This window comes from Bidens hawaiensis, unplaced genomic scaffold (assembly GCF_021521415.1).
Source record: "Bidens hawaiensis isolate Kalapana, Puna unplaced genomic scaffold, B.hawaiensis_p1.1 tig00020162_1, whole genome shotgun sequence".
Taxonomy (NCBI): Eukaryota; Viridiplantae; Streptophyta; class Magnoliopsida; order Asterales; family Asteraceae; genus Bidens; species Bidens hawaiensis.
The window spans coordinates 386,567-406,009 of NW_027493072.1; the positions used below are offsets into that span (position 1 = coordinate 386,567).

The window sequence follows — 19,443 nt, forward strand, 5'->3', positions numbered from 1 at the left end:
CGAGGATTTCGATAATTATACGTGCACTCATAATTATTTAGATCGTCGCATGATGCACATGGATCATCCCGTTGTGCGAGTTTGAAAAATAAGGGTAAAAGAAAACTCTTTTTTTAATCGATATTTAAATGGAATCATTTAATCAAGGGCAATGAGCATATATATAAATACGGGAAGTTTAATGATCATAAATAACTAGTAAATAATCTGAAATTAATAATAATGAAATAGTTAGAGTTAACCATCGAAAGTAATAACGTCAAAATGGAATAAATAGATAAAAGAAAATTTTGAAATTATATAAGTAACTTACACAAATGATGTAGAGAATATACTTGAGATGGTGACAAAATTCACGCAATAATAAATAGGTTCACGCAACAAACGAACCACGGGGCTTATGATTATGATAATAGATGAGGTTTGAAACCAAGATTATAATACCGATCAGATGAGGTAAGAGTACCGTGAGAAGGTGGTGAGTTTGGAGGGTTTGGGTAGTCATGTATTAAAATATCGAAATAAAATTTATACCTGTGACCAATGTTTTCAGACTCGGACGGGACATCAACCCAGAAAACTTACCGTGTCACAGGTCGGACCGACCCAGGAGGTCGGCCCGGACATTGACCCGGATGACGTAAAAAATAATATATATATATATATATATATATATATATATATATATATATATATATATATATATATATCAAATAACCAACTCTCATGGAACTTAAAAAACATACATTGTAATCCAAAACATTTATCTCAATCTTACTCTTAAAACATTGGTTAGCCAAGTTTTGTATGTAAAATAAAAGTTGAAAATAAAAAAATAAAACAACTATACACATTATAAGAAATATATGGTTAACTTTTATAAAATTATAACTTTTTTTTTTGGGGGGGGGGCAAAAGTGTAACTAAAGAAGAAGAAAAAAAGATAAATGACCTAAACATCTAATACATGAGCATCCTTAATTCCTTCATTTCCCCTTTACCAACTTAAAACCCTAAGGCCTAAACAACTAACTCCATGGCCACCGCCACTTTTCCGCTTAATCAGTAGGATTCCAAGCTTCTTTATGGATCCATATTGCCGCCTCAAGCATGTATAGCTGAAATCCACACCCGACAAGCCCTTAATACCCGGTGACCCATATTTCAAGTTATATCAGACGAGATCGAAGAATCTGATTTGGAAGTGGCGGTATTAGAAGCGGCAGATGTTAGGAGAGGCGATGGTGTTGGAGTGAATATAGGGTTTAGTTTGTGTTTGGTGATTTTATTCAGATCTGACTATTAAAAAGGGGAAAATAACAAAGTTGTCAGTCCAACCGTCGGGTCACCGGGTCCGGTCCAACCGGCGCCCGTGAGACCCGGCCGGTTCATTAGAAAACGGGTTGTATACTACGACCCAGACCGGTATTGGCACCAGGTCCCGGTCGGACCGGTCCGACCGGCCGAGCCGGGCCGGGTTTCAAAACATTTCCTGTGACTCCTATTAGATAACTATGTACAACACATGTTCATAGCCCAAATTTCCAAAACGTTTGTAGGAAATCGGTCATAGGTAGTTCATTATACAAATATGGTGCTATTAGACAACCATGCGCATAGCCATGCACATAGTCCCGGTAAATAACCGGTCACAGACCATGTAACAATAAATAGTGCAATAATCGTTATAATAGAAATAGATGGGTAATTGAATTCAAACATAAATAACCATGATTTTTCATTTATAACAAAACTGGAGATTTAATGAAGTCAATACATTAGATTTAAATGAAAAGAACTAAATTAAAGAAACGTCTTTTGCGTAGCATGTCTTCATGAAGGGTTAGGCATAGACTCAGGAACCGTTGATGTAACACACTTGTCCTTGAGTACCAAACGCTACCTAAGTCCCAAACTCCAAACCCAATCTACATTTAACCTAATATAAAAAAAGGTTATGATGACACAAACAATATGTCGAGGGTGTTTAAGGAATTACGAGCTTTAATCTTAAAAGAAAATATTTCCTTTTTCTATACACCTTGTTTCGCTGACCAACTTCGTTTGCACTGATGTATCATTTATTGAAGTTAGCTCTCTCGTTGGAACCACAAGCATTGAAAGATGTTTTTCGGTGATGAAGCGTGTGAAGTCTGATATGCGTAATCAGATGGGTGGTGAGAATTTAGATGATGATTATATTTGTTTTGTTAAGAAGGATTTGCTTATGAATGTCAAAGTAGATGATGTTTTGAGTAGTTTCAAAAAATGAAATCCGTAGATAACAAATTTATATATATTGTATTTTAATTGAGCATTTATAATGAAGTTTCACGTATTTTTTTCTTATATGATATTTTTTTTTATTATCGTTTTTCTATATGACCCGACCCGATTCGACCCACCAGGCACAACTAAACCGGACCAAGAAAAATTATATATCGACCCGAGCAGTACGACCAAATTGGACCGAAATTTTTTTATACATATAGTGATAGTCAACTTAGTACTGACCCCAAAATTTCCGACCCTTGTCGGGAAAAATTTCTAGGTTCGTCACTACCAACAGATAATGACATAATTCTTACCTATACAGCTCGTATAGCCCCTATACGACTCGTATAAGAGTACTTGATTTTAGAATAACCTATGTGGTGTGGGAATTGCTAATGTCAATAAATACGTGAAAGTGATTTGACGGATGTAGCTAGAAACAAGGGGTAGCCTCAGCTACCCCTCAACTTTACGGCGATAGTGTAAATTTTTTTAGTTTTTGTTAGTTTACGTATTTCGTTACCCCTGAAAAAAAAATAATAACGTTACCCCTCTTTGTTTAAAGCTCAACCAAATTAAAAATTCAAACCAATTAAAACTCAAATTTTAATGTCCAACTAAATTAAAGCTCAAACCAAATACAACCATTGTTCGTTGTTTCCTTATGTGTGGACCCTTGGTTAAGAAGACATCAACATTCAACAAAACAATGTTTCATTCAGCTACTATCCACCCCATGATGACTTGACCCCCTGCTTCCCTCCTCCAACTGCCGGACCTCCACACTGCAGCCGAGTAGCCAATGACCGGTGATTCCTCAGCCCCTCATCCATAGTTCGACTTCTACTTGTTCAATTTAGGTATTCTTCTACTTTTATCTAAAAATTGTAATTGTTTAATTTGTTTATATAAATTGTTAATTTGGAATTGCTTAGGGGCAATTAAATATTTGGATGATTGTTTATTGGATATTTGAATAATGTAAAATCGAATTGGTTATAGATATAGAGTTTGTGTGTAAATTAGTATTGATTATGGATTTATTGTTTAAATTTTGGTTTTGCAAAAATTAGGGAGCTTAGAAGATTAAACGAAAAAAATCTTATTCACAATATTTTTAAATGGAAATTCCAAGAAAATGATGATATCGATCTAATAACAAACTCAAAAAAAATTATTATATGAAATATGATAAAAAAGAATTCGTTTATTGTATAAAATACGGTAAACATATATTCGTTCGCATTGTATAAAATACGTTAAATAACAACTAACGTTACCTTTGAAATTTTCATCTAAATCCATCAGTTATTATAAATAATAAGGTGGAAATGGAATGAAAATTCATAATTCATTCAATCAAATTCCTTTGATCACATAAATATAACTTTATTGTCACTCGTTGATTGAAATTTAATTGTTTGCATTCCTAAATTCCTACGACACATTCCAATTCATCCAAACCAAACACCCCACATTCCCCTAAGATTTATTACTTATTAAAATTTTTAAGCACAATATAAAACAGAAAATTAGATTCTCCAAAAACGAAAATGCCACAAGTTAAAACTAAAAAAGTGGAAGTAGAGTCTTATGCAGTTTTAGAAACCGAACCATATATGTTCATGATCTGTCATCACACATTAACAAAACAAAACAAAATTAAACCAAATCAAACCATCTTCATTCGTCATGGCCACAGCCTGATGACTCACCAGCAATCTCTGAAAGACCATTCTCTAACGACCTAACTAAATTCTCAAAATAAGACCGAGTCACACTAGTCAAACTGGCTAACCTGGACTTAAACCAAAAAAACTCTATTTCATTTGCTTTTTCTTCAATATCAAGCCTTTCTAACCCTGTTTCTGCGCAACCACGAAACCTTTCTAACACCACTTCCGCTTCACCCTGCACATACTCAAGAAACGAGCGTTTCGCGTGCTCTATGTTCGGCATATAATACCCATACACGTATGTCCATTTCAACACGCGCCTAAACTCAACTATCTGCGTCCAAGCATCTTTAACAATCCATAACTTTGAATCTGGCCCGGGCTCAACCTTATTCAAAACCAAAAGGGCTTCTTTTCTCGACCGTTCATTCGCGTCCCACCGTTCATAATAATGTGTGTACCTCTTGATCGCATTCTTAGCCTTGACTCGCTTTTGTTCTGCTTCAGAAAGTCTTTCAAACACATTTGTACAATGGTGCTCTCTATACGGGCCAAGACACGACCAACAAAACTCGTATCCACAAGGAGCTATGCAAGTCACGTGCATACAAGTATACAACCGTCGATCTTTTCAATTGGTCGCTTGCAGTTCGGACAGGGCTTCGTGTAAGCCAAGATCCAGTTCATATTCTCGGCGTCAGACGTGGTTTTAACCATCCATTTAGCCACGGTTTCACACGATAACGGACGGTGCGCGTCCTCCATGCATTTCCAACAGAAAGCATGTTTACAAACACAAGTAACATCATAACCACCACCAGACTCAAAATCATCATCAAACAAAACAGCACAACCGCACCCGGGACCCGGGCACCATTTGATATCATAACTACTCTGAACATAATATCTAACCATAAAATCCCCATACCTTTTAGCATCCTTTTCTGTAACTAACTTGTTAACCATATCCTGGCCCACCGCGGCATCACAAAACGGTCCCGGACACCTTAGAGTCAAACAACCTGGACCATTATCAATAGCCATGCAAATATAAGCCTCCCAACACGTCTTACAAAACCAGTGATCGAAACCGCATGTTGCGGTATCAATCTTTCTAACCGATTCAAAACAAATTCCACAATCAACAGTTGTTAATTCTGTTGTTGGGAATTTAACGGCTGGATCGACGTCTAACAAACCAGCATGCAGGCGGACTTTAGCCGGGTCAACTAACCAGGCTTCGAGAAGCTTTTGCGTGTTCCATTTATACTGAAACAAAAGCATGCAGGCTGAATGTTTAGATATGGATAGAACAGTGGTGACATTAGTTATGTCTAGTTCTTGACGCTGAATGAGATCGTTTTGGTTAAGTATGACGTATTTTTTGTGCCTTAAAGTATTGATGCCTTTGATCAGGAAGTTGTAGTCGTCGGTGAATGTGTATGGGACACGATGATCGGAATCCATGGTTGTATTGCTTGAAAAAAATCAGTGAATTAAAATTTACTGGAAATAATTTTTGGGGTTCAAGAAGGATTGACGAGAAATAATTCGATGGATTTGTTGTAAATAATATACAATGCTTAGGGGTTAAGGGATCCGTAATTAGGACAGATTGATTAATTTGAAATAAGTTATACATATTAGGAGTTTATTGAGATAAATATTCGTTTGTATTTATGTGTATCTAGTTTCCTTGTTTAATGCAACTATATTAGGAGTGAGATTGTGTTTCTCAAAAGACAGAATGATGATAAGGATGTGTAACATGAACTATTCTATATCAATAAATTTTATGTTTACACACTTTGAGATGCAACTATACTGTAGAAATTGTCTAAATTCAATAAACATTTGTTGTAGGATAAATGCTATTGAAAAATTAACATACTTTTTATTTAAGTCTCTCAACAATATTTTACATATTAAAGTCCCTTTATATGTTAAATTTGAAAAATAATGTATCATAACTTATAAAAATATCATAAGAGTTTTTCAATTGTATAGTAAATGACAAAAATGGAAAAAAGTCAATCGATGCCATTTTAGGTTTATTCTTACGAAAATACAATTCCAATAAAAAGGATAGAAATGAACAAGAGAAAAGTTTAATGTTGCAATAGTGCAATTTATGGATTTATTTTATGAAAATAGCTTTGATTAGAAGGTTCAAATTATGATATAAAAAGTGACAAATTTGTGAATGTAGTCACTTGGCAATCGTCATAGATTAAAGCTAAAATTGTATATTCAATTACTAAAGAATTGGAAAAGTAGGAGGGGAAATTAGTGGAAACTTGAAATATCTATTAATACGTCCGGCTTACGGTGCGCGCATATAATATATATATGTATGTGTGAACCTTTGGGTGGGCAAAAGTGAATTTGCACCAATTTTGACGTTATTTTACTAATCTAGTGAAAATAACGTTAAAAGTGGCAGAAGGTTAATCAGGCATCATGTGGTGGCGTTGATAGCCGAAAGGCAACTGTACATGCACCAATCAGCCGGTGTCCCGATGATTGAGTGTCATGTGCCTTATGTCCAAGGCTTGAAGCAAAACTCCTATCGATCCGGGGTCTCACCTGAAGCAGCCTCTATATCCCTATGGGGTAGAGGTAAAGCTGTCTACATCTTACTCTCCTCAGACCCTATCATAGTTTTGCTATTGGTGAGATATACTGAGTACGATGATGATGATGATGATGATTGAAAAATCTATGAAGATCATAAAGCAACCTATAAAGAAATTCAATTAGCATACTAATGGACTTTAACGTACAAAAAAGAATAACATACAGAGAGACTTTAGCGTACAAAAAATTGTTAATGGACTTGAATGTTGTTTTTATAGGCTATGTTACATTATCGTTCAAATTTAATATACAGATGGACTTTAACGTATAAAAAATTATTAATGAACTTTAGTGAGAAAAACTAGAAAATATGTTGTTTTTTTATAGTATTTGCTAGATATACAATGAAATTTGAGTTTCTTCCTAAATGTTCAAAGTTAATGTTCACTATATGTGTTAGTCAATTAACGTATAGCAAACCTCAAACTACAATATATAATCTTAAACACTATTGGCTTGTGTTAGCACCACGTTAAGTCAAAACATAATAATTTGGATCCACTTACCAAAAGTCTAAGCCGAGAGTTAACAAATGCCAAAAAGAATAGCATCAAATCAGAGTCTATTAATGGATAAGGTAATACATATGAACCTTAAGATCATTAAAAATTCTAAGATATGTTTGATTGACTTAATAAAACAGATTGTATAATACAAAGGGTATCCATCATTCCATACTTTCATTGTGGGTGCGGTGGGGTCCCCCAAACTTTATAAAGTGTAGTGGAGGTTAGAGCATCCATAGCGCTAAAGTTTCACAAATCATCACATCAGTTTACAAATGTTTCTCAGCAATCTCTATTTTCTTTCACAACACCAATCCTCTACTAACCCTATTAAAAATTATTAAATATGTATGTATGTGATTGTGTGTGTTTATGTGAGAGGGGGCCCATAATATGTCCATCTTCTAATCCGTCCCACATACCTGACACCCACAAACTTCACCCTATTTCGCTAGATTGGTTTTTGTCTTGGGTTTGTGTAGTGCCACCTCAACTGAACACACCCACAACACTCATGTTGCGAGTGCTCTTAGGGGGTGATGACTTGGTGTATTGCTCGTGTTTACTATGCTTAATAATGTGTTGGTCATATTTTGAGTCAATACTCATATATTATATTATTTTTAATGGTTAATATAGTTTGTAAGAGTAGAAAGTGGGAACAAATCCACGTTTGTGTAAGTTATTATTATTCATATGTTGAATTATTTAAATAAATAAAAGAGTTATTATATTATGAAAGAGGTCCTTCAAGTTTCGTTGGTCTTGCAACAGAGAAAAGTAACTCATAATTATTTGGGTTATTTAATTAACTTATGGGCTCATCTATTTCTTTGCACAATTATTTTAATTTGTGTCGGATGTTGGCAGCCCATATGATGGCCCAAAGAAGTCGTAAGCTTGGAAATAAAGTTAAGTGTAGAATTGTTTTGGAGGGTTGTTGACAAAAGAAGTCGTAAGCTTGGAAATAAAGTTAAGTGTAGAATTGTTTTGGAGGGTTGTTGTCAGCTGTTACGAGGAGAAAACAAGGAATTATTAGCAAAGATTGAAGATTTTTCGTGTAAAGGATTGTAATCGTTAACCCCTTAAATTATTTGAATTCCAATTATGGTTGATCGTGTAAAGGATTCGATTTCGTTGCATTTCTTATGATTGAATCAGATTTGTTTACTTAAGACCCATTTAATTTTGTCTTACAACTACCACATGATTAACTATACACATAGTCACCATTAATGGCTTCCTACTAGTTAACTGGATTGAGTGTGATTAGCGAACCTTCATGGAGAAGATTGTCTTTTCTCATGTTTTCAAACCAAATTAAAGTTATTTGTTATTTTTAATATATATATATTATTGACCGAGCAAACGATATCGATTAAGGGACTTCACGTACATCACCCTTTAAGCAAAACATAAGAGTTTGTATATTTAGACACCCTTTTACACACATTTTCTTTATTACACACACCATTTCTAATGAGTGCATGGTCTGGTGTCTAAAATCTAAATAGCAGCTCTCAAACAAAACTCACAACAACCTCTTGTAGGGTTTACCCTCATTTCAACTAATCACTTTTCTTTAACACCATGGTTAAATAAACTCACTCTCTTAAATTTGTTTTTTAAGTTGGTTAGTTAAACCCCTTATCCTACGTGACAATATCACATCGTTACTTGTTAACTAACATCCATTCACAACATAAGTATTGCATGTATATTTTTTTAGTTTGTGCCTATATAACAATTAGTGACTATATTATGAGGCTAAGCATACAACGTTTAGTTAGATATGAAAATCATATATGTTTAAAAAGGCATGTCATATCAAAGGGATTTTTTTTGGGAGGTGGGGGTTCACAATTTCTAAGAGCTATAATAAAACTAGGCTAATGTTTGCGACCACGAAGGATAAACCCATAAAGAGTTTGGTCACAAGATGAAGACTCTTTTATGAAGTGTATTGTCATCTACACAAATAATAGCCCGGTTCATGACAACTCATCAATTAACAGTTGGGATAGTAGGATATATATCATAAACAAATGTTTAAAGGTAAACACATTTCATCTTGTCCATATTTATTGATTATCAATTCGTGTGTGGGGTCGTTGGAAAACTAAACTGCAAAGGTGAATTTTCACTAAATGTAATTAATATTGCATAATGATTTATAATTTTATGGCTTTTCTGTTCTCCTTAAATAAGCTCTGTGCCAAACGATTACAACAATTGCGCCTAAACTATTTACAATGGTACATCTAAACTAAATACAATTGTTCAATTTAAGTAGTTACTATCTTGCATCTAAACAAGTAATTTGAATCGTGTGTATAACTAATTACAATAACAAGTCTAACTTACAATGACAATGTCCAAATTATTGAAGTTTTAACGTATGGACATGTACAACTTTAGTAGTGCGTCCAACTATTTCAACCAGTGCTCAAGAGCATTTATAATCACACAAGACTTATATTTATGTCGCCTAATCTAGTATATACGTGTCGCACTTTGGGCGTGTCATGAAATATATACATGTATATAATCTATATCTATATCTATATTATATATAAAAAAAGAGTGATGTGCAACCAAGGTAATTTCACAATTACATGACAAGAACAAAACCAACATTTCATAATTGGGTATAAAAAGTAATTTGCTAACCCTTGAATCCATTCTTAAAGCATTTGGTACAACTTGATGAAGCTTTGGTCGTTGTAAAATCACTCTTACGTCCTTTGGAGATACAAAAGGTTTATTGTCTTTTAGCTAATATTTAATAATAATTACATTAACTACATAGAATGCACAAGTGATTAATTATATTACATTAAGTTCATATAATAATGCATTCTTAATGATGATAATGATAATGATAGTGATAATTATTATTAAATATAGATAATAAGAATACCTAAATATCTATATAATCTATCCATACATCTATACTATACTATAATCATTATTATATTATATTATTATTATAAAGCATGAGACAATGGTAGTGTAGTGTAAGAACCATTTTCTTAGAGTTCTACATGATATTTTATGCATATTGTATAATTTTATGTAATGGTCTAAAGGGCAATCTATTGTGATGTGAGTTTGTTAGTTTTAATAATATTGATCAATATCCTTATTATATCACATAAGTAAAAAATATACAGAAAAATCACTACTTTTTCTAAAATATAAAAACTCTTCACTCACAACACCTTGAATCACTCTCTAATTTATAAAAACACCCCTCACATGATATGAGGGGTTGGATGAGAATGCTCTAAGAAGAAATGGTAGTTAAAAGGCATAAGAATTTTGTTCTAATTTTGAATTTTGAAAGTGGTAGGTTTGACTTTGACAACCATGATATAAGAAGAAATGGTAGTTAAAAGGCATAAGAATTTTGTTCTAATTTTGAATTTTGAAAGTGGCAGGTTAGACTTTGACAGCCATGACGTGAAGTTAAAATTTGATGTGACAATGTTTAGTTTGTATCAAATATTTATAACTCAACAAATCCATACATGAAACAATTCAAAGTTTATGTTACCTAAAGTCTATTTTTTTAACCACTATGAAGTGCTTTGACTTTTAAAGTCAAACCTGCTGGTTTCTACTTTTAAGGTTGGTGCGAATGATATATTGATGCAAAAATTTGATTTCTGTCAAACCTAATGGCTCTAAATACTAATAGTTTAAAAGTTTGTATCAAAATTTTGTTTTTAAAGTTTAAAACACCTATTTTGACTTTTACCAATACAAGTACAGGTTTGTGGATCAGTGGTGACTGAAGACCAACCACATGCAATGTTGATACCCATAGAATATTTACTGATGGGGTATGTGCTTTATAGACCGAGCTCGTCTACTGGCAAACCGAGAAGCCTGTTAAGCCCATCATGCATCACCCTAGAGCTGCTGTCTCCTGAAAGCATGGGATTAAAGCTGAAACCAATAAAGACCCGAGTGTCATCACCTAATTCTAATACCATCGGAATGTAGAAATTGTTTTTTGTGTTAATAAAGAAAAAAATCGATCACGATGCTCGCGCACACAGTTTGTTGGTAATTTTTGTCATTGTTTTGTATTTGTCATCAAATGTAGATATATACGTATCTAATATATGTAGATGTAGAGGAGAAAGGGAACAAATATTCTTTTGGAACGCTGGACATATTCATATATTTGTAGGATTGGTGACCATAAAACAGAAATATTGTATTTGGTAAAAGGAATATGATGCATTTGTTTATTTCATTGTATTTGTTCATATATTTACTTTCTCTTTTGTATGTTGTTAATGATATGTCATTTTGTTTGAGTGGAAAATATGGTAAATCTATATGAAATGCCTAGTTGATGACACGTCTCATGTGCCATTAATGGACATTGAGGTTGATGAACAGTTGAACTACATTGAGCAACCAATCGAGATAGTTGATCGTAAGGAAAAGCAGCTTCGTCGTAAGGTTATACCGTTAGTGAAAGTGATATGGAAGCATCGCAAGGGTTCAGATGCTACTTGGGAAGCAGAGGATGAGATGCGCAAGTTTTACCCGGATTTGTTTATGTAATAGTAAGGTTTCGAGGACGAAACCTCTTTAAGGAGGGAAGACTTGTAACATCCTACTTTTTGTTATAATAATAAAATCAATTTCATCTATTTTATGATGGGTTGTTATCGGTTTAGATAATAAATATGAGTTGGGCTAGTGTTGGGTAAATGGATATGGGTTATGGACTTGGGTTATGAAAGAAATAAGGAAAGACCATGGGCTTAAGCCCATGATCCATAATTATATAAGCCTTAATTCCCATTTATCTCATTCATTTACACATATTACATACACCACCAAAACACACACTTAAGCCTCCTCTAGTTCTCCTCTCTCTAGCCGAAATCAACAAGGAAATCTATCCCGACCCAAGGTAATGGTATTATGATATTGTATGAGCTCAAAACCGTTAGATTTAGTCGCGAAAAGACGAGCCGACACCTTTAAACCGTTAAAGTCACGAGATCCGGGTAGAATCGGGTATTAACCGAGCAAAAGATGAGCCTAGGGATCACCCTAGCTCAGATCTGGATCAAACGGGACGAAAAACGGTGAAAACGGTGCTGAAACACGTTTTTCCGGCTACCTCCCGATTTTCCGGCATGGCGGTTCCGGAAAGGCGGCTGGGTATTTAAGGATGTCAGAGAATGTTTCTGACATTCTCTGACAAACCCTAACCCTAATTCGTTAACGAAGAGTTAACGAACTAGGGGTGATTCGTCAAGTGAATTCGCTAATGAAAGCTTAACGAACTAGCCCTAGTTTGTGTCCTGATTCGTTAAAGAAAAGACAACGAATTATCCTGATTTCGTTATACTCATTTGTTAAAGGAAGATAACAAACTAGACGGTTCAATTCGTTACTGAGGGGTCATTCGCTAAAGGGTTCAATTCGTCAAAGAACCAGTTCGTTATGGGGTCCAATTCGCTACGTGGACCGGTTTGATTCGTTATAAAAGTAACGAATGGGTCATTCGTTATGAACCCTATAACGAACTAGAAGTTTATAAAAGGCAGAATAGTCCCTGGACTTATAAAAGAATGATTTAATTACAAAGAAGCCCTTGAACTTTTAAGTTAGCAAATTTATAATGATTCAAAATGCTAATGGAAAATGTGATAAGACAGTTAATAGAAATAAAATTTTTCCAAGCTGACCTGGCAGCTCGACCCCAGCCAGGGGCTGTGCCCCTTGAACCCTGCTAGGGGCTGCCTCCCCTAGACCCCGCTGCCAGGGGCGCTGCCCCCCCGGACTCCCGTCCGTTGAGAGTTATAAGTAGACTAGAAGCGCGATGTGAGTAGTGATAGATAATTGATACATGTAATTGTTATACAGTTAGTCGTGCACAGCTCAAGAAAGGAATAACTATAAACGGTGAACGTAACCGCATTCAGGTGAGTTTCTAGCCCCATTCCTTGTTATGTTTTTGGGGCTGTGTGCATACTCGATGTGATTAGTTAATACACTTATCCTAAGTGGTAAGTGTATGCCATATATGTATTATGTGAAATGTATGAATGCTTTCTTGTCCGTACATGAACGATCTTCGGATATTGCATGTACTACCAGGAAATGGTTGATGTTATACGTATGTTGTAAGATGAAGAATGAATGATGTATGTATGTGTGAAACTTACGATTATGTATATAGAAAGTATGTTATGGAGGTATGGAAGAAAGGGTACTGAACCCTAATAATATCCGAGGATGGAGGGTGACCAGACCCTAATAATATCCGAGGATGGAGGGTGGTCGGACTCTAATAATATTCGATGATTGAGGGTGACCGGACCCTAATAATATCTGAGTATGGAGGGTACCAGACCCTAATAATATCCAAGGATGAAGGGTGATAGGACCCAAATAATGTCCGAGGATGGAGGGTACCGGACCCTAATAATATCCGAGGTATGTAGGGCGAATGCTCTTTATAACGTAAGGTTAGTTATGAATGTATATGAAAGAACGATGGACAGGTTAAGTATGTAATGCGTACCTTCCGGCACGTATATGTGTATGAAAAGTAAGTTATGTGATTAACTAAAACTCACTCAGCGTAGCTGACTTTTAGTATGAACGCAGGCAAATAGGTTGAGGCAGCTCGCGTGATTGAAGACACATGACATGGAATCGAAGATACTGACATCTCGAAGAAGCGTTGTGATGTTTTAAAGACTATGTTTTGTTTTAAATGATTATGAATGTTTTATAAGACAAGATTTGAAAGTTATGTAAAATGTTATGGTTGAAGTATTATATTCCGCGTAAAGTTTTAATTAACTCTGATATTTAGAACTGTGTTTATGAGTAAATCCAACACCAAAGTAGGGCTACCGGTAACGGGGCCTTACAGTTTAACTGATGACATGATTAAAGAAGTAACTGCAAGAAGTTGCTAAACTTATGGCGAGTGTACAAGTTGTTGTTTATGGAAGAGAAAATTGTGTTCTTGATCCGGTTTGGTTTTGTGAAGTGGTTGATTATAAGGTTGCAAAACATCAGCAGAGGCAGAAGCTGGCAGATACTGACAGTGATTGTGGCAGCGGCGGTGATAGTTAGTTGTATTGAGTTATCAATTGGTAAAATCTCCCACTTCATGCCAATTGGTAAAATACACCACTTCGCTTTATAAAAAAAAGTGAGAATTGCCATAATTTTATTGGAGTTTGTATAAAATGGTAACAAACATTTAGACAAAAGCTATAAAATTACATATTATATTTAAGCGATATAAATTAAAGTATTCAACTATGAATTGGACGGGTGCGTCAAGCCAATTAGTAGTAGTGCAACACCAAGGCTTGCTCAAATACCCCAACAACAAGCTATTCCAAAGGAGTGAGTCGATGGTCTATGTATTATATATTGCTACACTTGATCTTAGTCTAAAGGCCGAGAAAGGTTTGCACTTATCTCTTCACATGCCGTCTTTTAAATATGCAGCCCTCTTAGTTTGTATTCTCCACTTAGCCAATGTGGGACTTTGATTTACTTTTGATCATTTTGGTTGTTTTCTCTCAAAACTTTATTATATCTAATAAAACCTAGCCTTTAAATATTATAAAGTAATGTTGATTATTGTCCAGTTAACTGTAATGATATCAGCATTCTTTTTAAAGGCATCTTAATGAAGTTTTGAAACCGATTATGTTATTGCTAAAGGAAATTCAAGTGTGATGTATACAAATTACCAACTATAAACTAAATATTTTGCTAGGAAGACCAAATTAGTTTTTGTGATTTAGTTTTATAAGAACCTTTAAAGTTGGTTACATATAAACAGAATTTGTTAGTACTAGAGAAAATCAAAATCAAACATAGTAAAATATCATAACATACGTATTTGACATGTCCTTCAACTTCACTCATTTTATGTAAATATAAAGAATAGTTATACATATACCTCCTAATACAAAACCAATTACGTCATAAAAACGATCATTTTATTCTATTTAATTTAGGTATCGTATCGATATACTTTTTTAGTTTAAAATATTAACATGTTACCTATTATAACTGGCAACATGTCAAGTCGGGGAAGCTCGGGATGTTTAAAATTGGAATAGGGTCGGAACAAGTCGAAAAAAGGGGGTAAATTTGGTTCGGGTCGGGTTGATACGGGTTTGAGTCGAAAGGAGTCAAATTAGAACAAGTTTCAGGTTAGAACGGTGTTGGGTCATATCAGGATTCGGGCCAAAATGGGTTACCTTAAAAAATTATGTTTTGAAATTACTGTATATTTAATCTTTGCTTATTGATTTTGAACTGGTTACGCGGATGCCATTGTTCACATATACCGGGGCAGATAAACGCGTGTCCAGCACCACGTAACTCAATCTTGGAAAGTGCTCAACCCAACGCCCCACACTAGATCAACGTGAATTACGGGTGCAGTGTCGGTTAAGCATGTTTAATGTTGGTAACGTGCATTCCGGTGTTGGTTATGCGTGCATAATCTTCCGTTACACGCGTACTAGCTTTACATGAGTTGCGCATACAATTTTGGGTTATGCGTGCATCGTCATCAGGTGACGCATGTGCCGACACTTATTATGTGTTCAATGTCGGGCTGCGCGCGCATCCCGTAGCATCGCGCGGGTACCCATGTTTTCACAAATACGATGTAATCCCCTCATAAAAAAAACATCCAACAAACCATATGCACACGCTGCAGCGCGTTGCATTCACATTGATAACCCATTATACACCACACCAAACTCTACATATCAATACGAGGGGATAATTTATGCGAACCCGTGGCACCGCGCGGGCAGTTGCGTTATATGTATATAAGTGAGACTATGAGAGAATTTAAAAGCCGGTTCTTGTTTTTTATGAAGACATATAGTTATATCAAAATGACATCACCATTATTCTCCTTTATTCTACCTACCTTCACATAGAAATATTATATATGTGTAGTACGATTGTATGAACTGTTTTTTTCTCTATGTGAGATGCTTGATTCAATAAATTTTTTTTACGAAACTATTTATATTTCTAGTTCTTTGGTTTATTTAGGATTTATATTTCTAGTTCTTTGGTTTATTTAGGACAAGCTGAGCCGGCTTTGAAAAGACGATATTTTTTTTGAACTGAAGGTAAAAAATATTTTGGTCTCAAGTAAAATAACTATTTTGTTGGGTTTAAACAATTTAATTTTTAAATGGACATATTTAGTTATCATTTGGGTTACGTAAAAAACTTTTGAATAAAAATAGGCTTAAAACATGTCTCAAATGAGACAAGAACTCACGACCTTTTAGTTGGGTGTCATGCCACTTTGCCACTTAGGCAAACTGGTTGTTATGTAATTGAGTTTATATATTAAATATACATATTGTTTTTCATAAAAATGCATTTAAATATTATTAAAATTTCGGTCTTAACGAGGTGTCGGCCGGGGGCCGTCGACCACCCAACACTCCTTAAGGGCCGCCCTAGAACAAATATAAGTAAGTTTACCTTTAGCCTAGCGGTACCAACATATTAAATAAAACTTTGCCCTTTTAAATGATGACGGTCAAGGTACTGTTGTAAAAAAATTAATCTAAAATTAAGTTATTTTCGTTGTAAAAAAGTATATTTAGAAACCAAATAATGTGATTTATTTTAGGAAGTTGATTAGGAGAATAAATATAACTTAGTTTAACAAATAATTTTTTGGTTATTTATATTTACTTAAAGAATATTCGTTCTAAATGAAACGATAAATATTAGTTAAAAGCTCGTGCTAACTCATAACACTATTTAATTTTGATCTGACTACCAACTAAAGGATCTTTCTACTTCAAACTACAAATTAATTACATTATTATAATATTCGAATATGGATGTTTAATAAAAAAAAAAGTATAAAAGTAACACTAACCAAACATATAAGCACATTTATGAGTTTCTTTACCATCTAATTATCTTACGCCACATTGGAAATGGATCACTAAATCAACACTAGAACAAGTCACATATGTGTACATAACCTCATGATCTTAGGAAAGACAATTATCAAGAGCATAGAGAGGGACGAAGTTGGAAATACACAATCATAAATATAATACGAAAACGAGAATATATACCATGAAAATATAAATATAATAAAAACTAGTCTAGATAAGTGTAAAAAAATTATTAGAGAAACATGAGACAGAAGAAGAAAAAGAATGGCTAAGAACACGTGTTTGTTTTCTTGAATAGAAGAATCCAAAGAGCTGTGTGGTGCTTGAAAATGAACTCACTTGTATGCAAAATTGCCATTGGAAATATATTTGTGTCATTATGTGTTTGTCTCCTAGGATAGAAGAATCAAAAGAGTAGTTGTACTATTGAAAGTTGAAACCTTTAGCATCTAGGATTTTAGTTTTGAGTCCATGAATCTGATTTATTTCTATATATTATAACGTTTTGATTGAACGAAATACAATCAGTTTTTCACATTCTTACATGGTATCAGAGCTATAGATTTCTAGATCTCTCTCTTCTTCTTCATCAAAGATACAAACACTAGCCGTCGTCACTTGGCAACAAACCTAGAGAGTGCAACGAGCTGCAAGCCTGCAACTGCCATGTCCATGCCCTTCCGCTTCTTTTACCTTTTGTTTTCTTTTCCTATCACTAGTTATAATAAAGTCTCAATTCAAGATTTTGGTATATTCTCTCTTTTAACCTACTTCGATTCTCTTTAGGCCATGAAGCATGGTTCATAAAGCACAGCTGGTGGTGCTGATGTTGCACACGTGTGTCATTACCCCCCCCCCCCCCAAATGGCGACTGATAAAGTGATCTCCCTAAACTAAATCACATATATACTGGCCACTCTTTATATTTTTTTTTCCTTAATTACTCTTTTGAGGTGAAACCATATTGTGGAAGTTGTCTAAACATGCATTTCAAGCTAGATTCACAATGAAATTTGAGTTCTTGCTTTGATAAATGTGAAAAGGGAGCAAGAGTGACTACATAAATTTGTGTAAGATACTGCAAAATGTTCGTAAACACTATTAACTCAAGTTAGCCCTATTAATTAAAGTCAAAAGATAATATTGGAAATCCTCTTACTAGAAGTCTAAACCAAGAGTTAACAAATGCCAAGAGGAATGACACCAAATCAGAGTCTATTAATGGATACGGTAACATATATGAAACTTGACCTAGATGACTGAAGATTCCAAGATATGTTTAATTAACTTAATAGAATAGCCCAGTTTTATATAAAATACAAATCAAGGGTGTCCATTACGAGTATGGGTGATTATATTATGAGGCTAAGCGTGAACTTTTAATTATATATGCAAATCATCTATGTTAACGAAGGCAGGTCATATCAAAAGGAATTGTGGTGTCACCGAGGAAGAGTTTTTTGTAAAGGTATTGTCATCTACACAAATAATAGCTCAGTTAATAACAACTCGTCAATTAACAGTAGGTATATATAATATACTAGTTTTTATTCCCCGTATTACTAGGGTTGTTTTATATTATTTGTTCTAATACTTATTTATTTTTTGCATTTATATTTTTTTGTTGTATGAAAGTTAATAATATATTTATGGCTTGAAGATAAATTGTTTGACAAATAAATGAGATGTTATAACCCGATTTAAAAGCTATATGGTTTTAATGATACCCAAGACCCGCTTATTTTTTTTACTATAAAATTGGTTTTTTAATTATAAATAATATTTATGAAAGTTAATAATATACTTATGGTTTGATGAGACTCAAAACCCGTTTATATTTTTTACTATCAAATTGGTTTTTTAATTTAAATAATATATATATCTTTTTTAAAATAAATATTGTATTAATTTTTAGTATATCTTATTTTATAGGATTTTTATATCAATAATTTAGTGAGAATAATTTTTAATTTAATGAGATGTTATAACCCGTTTAAGGAATATCTGGGTTTGGTAAGACCCATACCCATAAATTCGGGTCAAATGCATGAGAAGCTTCAATTTAAAAATCAAGTAAATTTGGTGACTCCAAAAAAAGAGGGAGCGACCATATCGCGACACATAGGATTTTTTGGTTTTCGTTTATATATATATTATCGATAGATTTCATAAACAAATATTTAAAGGTAACACGTACATATCATCCTATGCAAAATTTGGAGTTATATATTTTATTGATTAATATCAATTCGTGTGAAGGATCGTTGGAAAACTAAAGTGCAAAGGTGATTTCCACCGGCTTTGAACAAAAAGTAATTACATATAAGTATTGCATAAGGTTTTATAATTTGAAGGCTTTTGTGCTCTTCTTAAATAAGCTTCATGGCGAAT

The 19,443-nt window shown here is 34.0% G+C and overlaps 2 pseudogenes; both read right to left on the bottom strand.

Moving 5' to 3' along the window:
* Window positions 1-3,944: 3,944 nt before the first annotated feature.
* LOC143560059 (putative E3 ubiquitin-protein ligase ARI8 pseudogene) lies at window positions 3,945-5,685 on the bottom strand (annotated as a pseudogene).
* An 8,733-nt stretch (window positions 5,686-14,418) lies between these two features.
* Window positions 14,419-14,560, bottom strand: LOC143560064 (U2 spliceosomal RNA; annotated as a pseudogene).
* Window positions 14,561-19,443: the final 4,883 nt, after the last annotated feature.